Genomic DNA, 10,335 nt, shown 5'->3' on the forward strand with positions numbered 1-10,335 from the left:
GTCAGGCGGCGAAGGTCAAATAGTGAGCCATCCAGTCAGTATTTGATGTAGACACCCAGGTCTAGATCCATCACAGCATGTTGTAATATTTGGGTGAAAAATAGGTTGAATAGTACCGGAGCGAGGACACAGCCTTGTTTCATGCCATTGGAGATGTTGAAGCGATCGGAAGACTCTCCACCAGATAGGACTTCCCCTATCATGTCGACATGAAAGAGCTGGATCAGTTTGACGAATTTTGCTGGGCAACCAAGCTTGCTGAGGATCACCCACAATGCATCCCTGTTCACTGTGTCGAACGCCTTTGTCAGGTCTATGAAGACAATGTAGAGACTCAGGTTCTGCTCAAGGCATTTTTTCCTGCATTTGCCTCACCATGAAGACCATGTCAATGGTGCTGTGATCTGGTTGGAAGCCACATTGTGATTCAGGCAGGTTCTGCTCTGAAACAGATGACAGGAGTCTGTTGAGTATAACATGGGCGAGGATCTTTCCAGCAGTGGAGAGTAGTGAGATGCCTCTGTAGTTGTCACAGGCTGCTTGTGAGCCTTTGTTCTTGTATAAGGCTATGATGGAGGCATCTCTGAGTTCTGGGGGCATGTCTTCCTCTTCCCATATGCTGGTCAGCACTATGTGGAATGCCTGGAGCGCCTTTCCATTTAAGGCCTTGTACATCTCAGTTGGGATCCCGTCTTTTCTGGGTGCCTTGTCTGCACTCATTTGTTTAATGGCTTTTTGGACTTCCTCTATTGAAGGAGGGATGTCAAGTTGTTCAATGGAGTAGTTTTGGGGGATCTGGTTAAGGGCGCTTTGGTCGACTGAAGAGGGTCAGTTGAGAAGCTGATTAAAGTGTTCTTTCCACCTGTTGCTGATGCCTTTTTTATCTTTTATGAGAGTGTCACCATCAGAGGATAGCAAGGGAGTGGTGGTGGGTTTTAATGGCCCATAGACAGTCTTGAGGGCATGGAAAAATTGTTTGTAGTTTTTCGTATCAGCAAACCGCTGGATTTCTTCTGCCTTTTTTTCCCACCATTGGTCTTGCATCTTCCTGATCTCACGCTGCGCCGTGGCTTGGAGAGACTTGAATCTGTCCTTTTTAGGAGCAGAGTTTGGGTTATTTTGCCACTCCATAAAGGCTTTGTTCTTCTTGCTCAATAGGTCTTCAATAGCAGTGTTGTTCTCGTCGAACCAGTCCTGGTGGTTGCATGGTTTGGGGCCCAGGACTGCCTTTGATGTTTCCTTCACTGCATCTCTGAACTGGTTCCATTTCTCGGTTGAGCTTCCAGTGAGTGGTCCCTTGGCAGACAGCTTGTTGTCCAGGCAGGACTGGAATGTTTGCAAATAAGATGGATCTCTAAGATGACTCACATTGTAAAATGCGCAAACTATCTGGGTGCGTTTTGGATGGCGCAGCGCAATCTGCATTTGAAGAGTCGCTCTAACCAATCGGTGGTCTGTCCAGCATTCAGCTCCTCTCATGGCTCTGGTGATCTGTACATCCTAGATGTCTCGCCGGCGTACAATGATGTAGTTAATGAGATGCCACTGTTTTGATCGGCAGCTTAGGCAGCCACATGCTAGACAACTGGCCTAAGAGTCAGGAAGATCAAAGCCCACAGGGTTGTTATGAGGATTGAATGGAATAATCATTGTGAAGCTCTTAACACAGTGCCTGGCACATAGCAAGCTCTAGATAATCGTTAGCTATTATTATTATTATTACTCGGTGTTAAATTAGAGAGAACAATAGACCTGGAGCCAGTAAATCCTAAGTTTAAATCCAGCCTTCAACACACTTACTAGCTATATGGAACTGGGCAAGTGGCTTATACACTGTTTTAGTTTCTTCATCTGTAAAATGGGGGTGATGGTGGCACTGAGCTCTCAGAGTTGTTATGAAAATCAAATGAGATGCTACTTGTAAAGCACTTCACAAACCTGAAAGCACTGAACAAATTTCTAGCTATTTTCAGTGTCCTTATCTGTTTTGCATCCCTGATTATGTTTCTTGCCTGAAGCCCTAAGATTCATTATAGTACCAGGGAAGAAAGTCATGGCTAGAGCACATGATCTGGAGTCAGAAGAAGTTGACTACAGATTTAAATATGGAGAAAGGGAGCAACTAGACATCTGAATAGATAGAGAGCCAGGGATGGAGACAGGAGATCCTCAGTGCAAATCTGGCCTCAGACACTTCCTAGCTGTATGGCCCTGGGCAAGTTACTCAACCCCCATTGCTTTGTCCTCACCACTCTTCTGCTTTAGAACCAATACTTAGATTCTAATCAGAGAGTAAGGGTTTTAAAAAAAATGGAAGGAGTCTCTGTGGCTCCTCCATATCTTGGATTCTTAGTTTTCCCTGCACTTCTAGCCTTAAGTCACCTTGAATTCCAGCTCTGCCAAATACTACCTGTATGACTTTGGGAAAGTCATTTAACTTCTGAAGTTTTTCATTTTCCCCTGGAAAGTGAGGGGGCTGGTCTCTAATGTCCCTTCTTAGAATGAAATTCTATGATTCTAGGACTCACCCAGAGTATCATGAGCAGCAGAGGGCTGAGACTACAATCCAGAGCTCCTGCTTCCAAGCCTAGTGTTTCCCTCTATACCACAAAAGGAGGGATATTATAAGAATAGCCCTTGTTATATAAGTATGATGAACCCCTTGAAGTGGGACTCCAGAGTTGAGTACTGATCAAGTCACGTTCTTTCCCATAGGTCTTCCTTGTGACTTAAGACACCACACTTGCAAAATTTAGTTTTTGTTTTTCTCTTAAACTCAGTTTATATCCATTGCTAAAATGAAGATAATCACAACTGTATCTATCTCACAAAGCATCATTAAAATGGGATTTATAATTAGTATAGCACCTGAGGCACAAGCCTCTCACATGTGGAGTCCAGAGATAAGCTAATCCATGTTCCAGATACTCTATGAGACTTCCAAGGGGCAGAGCCAAAATGGCAGAGTAGAAAGAGCACTCAGTTGAGTTTTCCTAACATTCCCCTCCAAATGATATTAAAATAATATGCCGCAAATAGAATTCTGGAGTGGCAAGTCAGAGTGAAATATTCTTCAAACTCAAGATACTCTAGGACAGTGATGACAAACCTATGGCACAGGTACCAAAAATGACATGCAGAGCACTTTTTGTGGCCATATGGCTGCCCTCCCCCTACCCAGAGTTCATTACTAGAAAAGGAGAGGGACTCAAGTGGAGCTGATCCCCGCCCCTTCTCCATCACACCTGATGATATTTTTTACATCACCCATTCCTCTGTCCAGCAGCCCAACAGGAACACAAGAGTGGGGGAGGGAAAAAGGAAAGAGGGTAAGGTGAGTGGCTCACAGGAGGCAGAGCTGGAATGATTGGACCACTCTCCTCCCCCTCTCTACACTTGCTGAGGACATTCCTCACTTCACCTGCACGTCCAGTAAGCAGCCCAATGGGAGCATTTGGGAAACAGCACAGCACTCCATCTCCAAAAGGTTCACCATCACTGCCATAGAGGGTCAGAAAGAGATATATATGACATGGGGAGGAATTAACTATTCTTTAGTGAAGCTAAAGCTGTGAACTGCCCACTTCCCCATCTCTTGCCCAGCTAAAGGACAGAAGTCAGATAGAATATTCTTTGACTGATACTAAGTTTGACTTTTGAATTTCTTTCTTCTTGTTGGGAGTATCCATATATTTGTCCCAAATATTTGATTTCAGATGATAAAAGTCTGATAATCCCTTATGGATATCCTGTGCCCTTTTGGGGAGTGCTCTGCCAAAGAAACTTTGTTTTCATCAACCCAGGTGCCCCCTACCCACTCTAGGCTTATAAAAAAATTCTTTAGCTCTTGCCATGTGAAGAAATCTAAGCATGCAGAAAAATCAAGATAATCCAAGAAAGTAAGGTCCTTGCCCCTTCCCATCTATCTACACTCCTACTTTTATCATGTGTATATGATTAGCCATGAGTTCCCTCCAGGTTTTGAGCTGCCTCAATTTCCTAATAGCATTATTTCCTAGTATTTAAAGTATTATAGATTGGTAACACCAAATATTCCTTTAATACAGCATGAGAAATTGTTTTTAAAAAAATAGTAACTCTGGAGACCAGAGGACCTAGGTTCAAATAGCAACCTTAGCTATTACTTTCCATGTGTGTAACCTTAGACAACTCACAGTTTTCTCATCTTTAAATCATGGGAATTGGACCAGATGATCACTAAGGTCCCTTCCAGCCCTAAAATTCTGAAATCTTGATTAAACAAGGACACCTTTCCATTGTACTATACTTTGGGGGGGTTCAATTTTTAATTTAAAAACAAGGCCTTGAACAGGGGCTATATACAGTTATTTGTCAGCTTAGTCATTAAGGAGAAAAAAGCTCTTGTTCACCAGGTAGTAGGCTCAGCCAGTGGATCCGCAGTGGGCATGGCCTTGGAGCAGAGCTCTGCAGGGGTCTCACACACACATTAAAATCCCCTAGACTTCCGTTAGCCAAACACAGTCCCAGAGCTTGGGGAGTAGTTAACAAGACCTTGCAACAAATTCCAGGGGACACCTGAGTGCCAGTAACCTGACAACACTCAGCTACTCAAGAAAGCAAGAGCTTGTAAAGTTAGGCCCTTGCTCAGGGATGCCCAAAGGCAATCTGGCTCCTCCATCTGCCTTTAGGGAAGCATCTCTGCCTGGCTCTTCTCACTTCCTAGACTGATGGCTAGTACCAGGTGTGACGATTCAGAATTAGGATGCAGAGGTGCACTAAGGTCAGGACAAGCTCACTCTTAAGTTCCAGGACAAACCAAAGGGCAGGTGGAGATATTAGCTGGGATCTGGGAGAAAGCCAAGAAGTCAGAAAGCTTGGAAAGGCAAGGGGAGAGATTCACCATTGGATTTAAAGAAAAGTGGATAGCTGAAGGAGTTTGCAGACCCAAGTCTTCCTGTTTTTAGCCTCCTCTACCCTGAATGGAACCAATCTCAGCTCAGAATGACTTGTAAATTGAGGTAATTGAAAACAGCTGGTCAGATTGAGGATGCAGGAAAGCAAATGGGGTTCTTATCAGAAGCAGTACCCATCTTGGACAATTTCCTCACTGTTGAGCTTTTAGAAATAATCATTGCCCCAACATCTGAGGGCTCTTTCTCTGTGGATCAGGAAGTTATTTCCAACTCCCCATAATTTGTCCTTTCAAATTACTGAGTTTTTTACCTTAATAAGCCACCCTGAAGACATTAATCTTTTTGCTTTAGCATGATTTTCTTTTCATAAAATAGTTAGGGTGTTTTTGACATGGTTAATCCCTCCCCAGACATACTGCTCTGGGGCTATGCAAATGCCTCCATTATGCTAGGTCAGAAAGCCAAATGGGCAGAGTTTAAAAATGAAAGAAGTCTATGGTTCTTCCATAGCCTGCATTTTCATCATCAATATTCCTAATTTCCCCCATTCTTCTAGTCTTCAATGCTGAGAAAAGAATCAGACAGTGGCTTTTGTATATACCTAGAATGTCTATTTCCCTTTTTGCTTCTTGTTCACCACCCATTCCTCAAGGAGATCCAACTACAGTCTTTTCAGCCATCTGCTATCTAGAACATGAGAATTTAGAGTCAGAAAGAATTATAGAGATTATCTAGTCCAGTCCCCTCATTAAAAAGGAGGGGGCCACACTCTGGTTTATCCCACTGGCATCTCCGTGTGATCATTCATCGACAGATCAATGAGCATTTATCAAGCTCTGGTTCTATACCAGGCTCTGCTCTTTGTGGTAAAAATACAAAGACAAAAATGAATCAGTCCTTTCCCTCAAGGAGCTTATATTTCATCAGGGGAAATCACATGGACATATCATATAAATGTAAGTTATTTGGGGAAGCTAGAGGATCAGGTAGGAAGTTGTACTTGGACTCTGAAGGAAATAATGGGTTCTAAGAAATGGAAGTGAATAAAGAAGCACATTCCAGACATGGAAGATAGCACAACAAAGTGCTTTGTGGGAAAAACTGAGAAAAAGACCAGGTTAGCTAGATGGGAGAATTCTTGAAGAGGAAAAATGTGTAAAAAGACAGTAATGTATAATGCAGATGTATAATGTATAGTGCATATTGGAACTGTCAAAAACCAGAATTTACATGAGTCTAGAGGTAATAGGGAGCCACTGGAGTTCATTGAAGTCATGAGAAGTAGCATGGTTAAAGCTACACTTCGGATTTTTTTTTTCAAGAAGTTATAAAAGGAGAAAGAGGAATGATTCTCGCTACCTTAGAGAGCTCTTGTTAGGAACTCCTACAATTATTTAAATATTGCTGCCAAAGCTACCACAGAATGACACTGGGACCACATGCCTATTTATTTTACCCGATAACCATAAAACATATTTATATAAAATGTAAACATTTTCAAAGGGATTTTCTCCCGACAAACCCATGAAATAAGTCACACAAATGTCTTTATCCCCCACTGTATAGATGAAAAAGAGAGATATCAAGAAGTTAGCTGACTTGTCCAAGATTGCTCAGCCAGGAAGTGACTGAATCCATAATTCTTTGCATTCAAGCAAACCAGTCATCAGTTCCTTCATGTAACTTTTTTTTTGTCAAGTGTAAGGTACAGGTGGGGTGAAGAAGAGCCCAAGAGGGGTGACAAAATACATGGCCTCCCTCAGTCTTAGGAGTTACCCTAGGGTACACACATGGAAGGTAATAGCTAAGGCTAGAATTTGAGGTCCTCTCCAGTGTTTTTTGTTTTTTCAAATAACTTATCATCCTGTCTTAAACCCTTGAGTACAGTGTTTACTGGTACCAGTGTTAAACAAATGCTCCCTGAAAAGGAACAGGAAATAGATATGGCACTAGGCTAAAAGTTAATGTCAACAGAAGTTTCTTCCCTATAAAATGAGGACCTTGGACTGGATGATTTCCAAACCCACAGTTCAAAAAAAAAAATGATTCTTGACCAAAGTTCTACTATGTAGAATAATGGCTTAGTGCTTTTATTTAATAACAAATAATAATTATTACTTATCATAAGTGCTTAGATCTTTTTTTTTAACCTTCATTTTACAAAAGAAGAAAATGAGACCAGTGAAGAGAAAAGACTTGTTCAGGATCACCCAAGTAGCAACAACCAGAGTGGGGACTGGAACTCAGATCTTCTGATTCTAAAAGCAGCTCTCTTCTCACCATTATAATATTCCCTTTCATTCTTCCTGTAAAGTAAGTAAAATAAAATAAATATAAACTTTCTTCATAGGAAAGATCAAAAGACTTGAAGACTGAAAGGGATGAATTTTTAAGCCTGGAATTTCCAGCATGGTGTCAAGTGATGAAAGATACTTAAAAGAGAAAAGGTACAGATCTCAGCTTTCATGGTCAAATCCAGGGAGATTCAAGATGCAGGCTCATTCCTGGATGTTTGTCTCCCAAGGGAAGTCTTGTTGGGTGTTCATCAATAACTCACCTGACATATTCAACTCAAGTCCCACTCAATGTATGGGTGAAATCTATTGTAAATGAACATGAAGAAGCCTTGAAGAGTTAGAAGTCAGAAAGGAGCAACCCAACAGGTATGTGGCAAGGGGTGGAGATACTAACTCCATCATTTGATCTTATTGAGAGGGGAGTTCAAAGGGTTCCAGTTAATTGTATATACATGAGCTTTTTCATCTTCCCTTTGAACCCCTTCCCAGCACCAATATGGGCCTTCTTGTAGGGAACATATATCAATTTCCTGAGCCCCAGAAGCAACTCTGCTAATGTTTTTAAAAATCACATTACATCAGTATCCCAGTCTAAAAGAAGCCTGGAGCTTTGGAACTCAGTAGAATCAGAAATAGGAAGTGAGAAAAGAGCAGGTCTCCTATTAAAAACAGCATTCATAGATGGGATGAAAGGTCAGACCAAGACAAATCCTCTGACCTCTCAAAAATGGAGATCCATGAATAGTGAGAGAATGGGATTCCAATTATCCATAGGGAGGTTTGGTGAGGAATTCCTCATCATAATGCAGCTAGACAGATACAGGATTCGGAAAGAGATTTTTGAAACCCAATTTGGGGAAATTCAGGATGACAACATTCTTAGAACTATAAAGTAGAAAGATCACTGGACTTGGAGACAGGTGACCCGAGTTCAAAACCCAACTTCTGCTCTTATTATCTTTTTATCATGGAGTGAGAGAGTCATTTGAGCCTCAGTTCCCTCATGTGTGAAGCACAGATAATGTTTATAGATGTTATTTACAAGAGGCATCATGGTCTAGCACATAAAGAATTGGGAAAACTCATGTTTGAATTCTGCTTCTTGATACATCCTGACTATGTGACCCTGTTGTGGTAGGAACAATAACTTAAGTCCACACCACTACACCAAAGAGGCTAGTTTTTCCTTTTATGCTTATTTCAGAAGTAAAATCATTTCACAGTACAGAGAAGGGAAGTGCTAAGAGGACTAATTGGCAGGACCAATTACTATTGTTAGAATTTACCCTGAGCTCTGGTCTCATTCTCCCCATTGCAGAAAGATGAACCCATGTACCACCCCTTTGTAGTTTTTCTGCTCTTTTCTCTGGGGGTGTCACAGAGCTCTCACTCTTCCTACATCTGATTCTATTGAGGTCCAAAGCTCCAGCCTTCCTTTTCACATATAGGATGACATGATATGTAAATAGAATTTTGTACCCTTGGACTTCATTTTCCAAAATCGGTTTCCTCTTTCATTCCCACATTATGTCCTTACTCTATATTGATAAAGTTTTTTGGAACTCCAGTCTCTCTCCTCTCTGTCTCTGCCTCTGTCTCTGTCTGTCTCTGTCTGTCTCTCTCTCTGTCTCTCCCTGTCTCTCTCTCTCTCTGTCTCTCTCTTCCCGCTTTCTGTGGTCTGGGCAGACTTCTCTTTACTGACAGTTTTACTTTCCTCTACTTCAAGCAATTATTAATAAAATCTTATAAAATATAATACTAGGAGGAGTGGATATTAATTTTTAGTCTCACAGTGAAGAATATTAACAGGCAGGGATCCCCCTGGAATCCAGGAAAGTGGCACACCCCCCCTTCTGTAGATCATCCAATATGGTTCAGGGCTAGGAGTGCTGGAATCAAGCTCAAAAGACCTGGCTTCAAATTCCTACTCTTATTCGCTACAAATAGTTCTTATCCCTTTGTAAAATGAAATATCTAAGGCCCTTTCCAGCTCCTACAAACCCATAAATCCTATGAGCCTATGCCCCCACTTGCAGGTGCTGGAACTACCCAATAAACATACAAGAGACTTCCTAATTAAATCAGGTTATCAGACATTCAAAGTGTTCTTGTTACTGGGTCCATCCTGCAGTCCTGACTCCTAGTTTGATTCTAAATGGCTCCTGCTTATATGTCCAATACCTGATTGATCACGTGTCTGATTCCTGACCCATCGCCCCATCTAGAATTCTAATTTCCATATATCCTTTGATTCTCCTTGTTCAAGCTCCCAGGCTCTGAGATTTGCTACCACCAGTCTCAAAAGAATAGCCACATGAAGGTCTTAAATCACCAACAGATGACTCATTTCTAAGTAGGATAGTCAACTACTGTGACCTCTAAGATAGGAAACAAAAACAAATGACACCATATACTTGGCAGTAGAGAAATGAAAGAAGACAGAATGATAGGTTATCAGCACAACAGCCATTACCTCCTTCATCAAGGAGAAGTCAATGCCCAATAACAGCAGGAAAAGTAGAAGGGGTGGGTTTTAACTTCTATCATTTCTAGGAAGGTCATCTGATTATGGAAAGCCCAGAATGTCCAAAGTCACCTTTTAAAAGTCATGAATCACCAGACCAGAGTGGTATGGGGGTTCAAGACTTTCGAGAATCAATGGAAGCGATTAGGATCTCCATCAGGTCCTACATCACTCTCTATCAATGAGTCATTTGGGAAATAAGGCAGGTGTCTGAGCCAGCAAGTTAAGGCTGCCTGGTTGCCAGTTAGGGAACTATTCAATGTATTACTGCTGCAGGCATGAAGTCACATGGAAGACACAGTGACTCAGTTGGTAATTGAATTCCGAGAAACAGCTTTATCTTTAAAACACAACAAAATGAGTACTTCAAAAAAGAAGAAGAAACTGGAAAACAAGCATGGAAATGATGGACTCCTGCAGGCAACTTCACTTCTTAGAGAAAGTCTAGAAAGGAAGGATCGGGGTATAACTCGTTTTCTTCTCCTCACTCCATGGTCTCACAAAACAATTGTGCTGTGTGGCATATTGGAGAACCAAACACAAAAACATAGAGAATTATATTTAAGGAGCTGCAAGGAGGTCAGTAGAGTTGGAGGGCAGAGTGCAAGAATATTAGAAA

Source organism: Monodelphis domestica, chromosome 7 (assembly GCF_027887165.1).
Source record: "Monodelphis domestica isolate mMonDom1 chromosome 7, mMonDom1.pri, whole genome shotgun sequence".
In the NCBI taxonomy this organism is placed as follows: Eukaryota; Metazoa; Chordata; class Mammalia; order Didelphimorphia; family Didelphidae; genus Monodelphis; species Monodelphis domestica.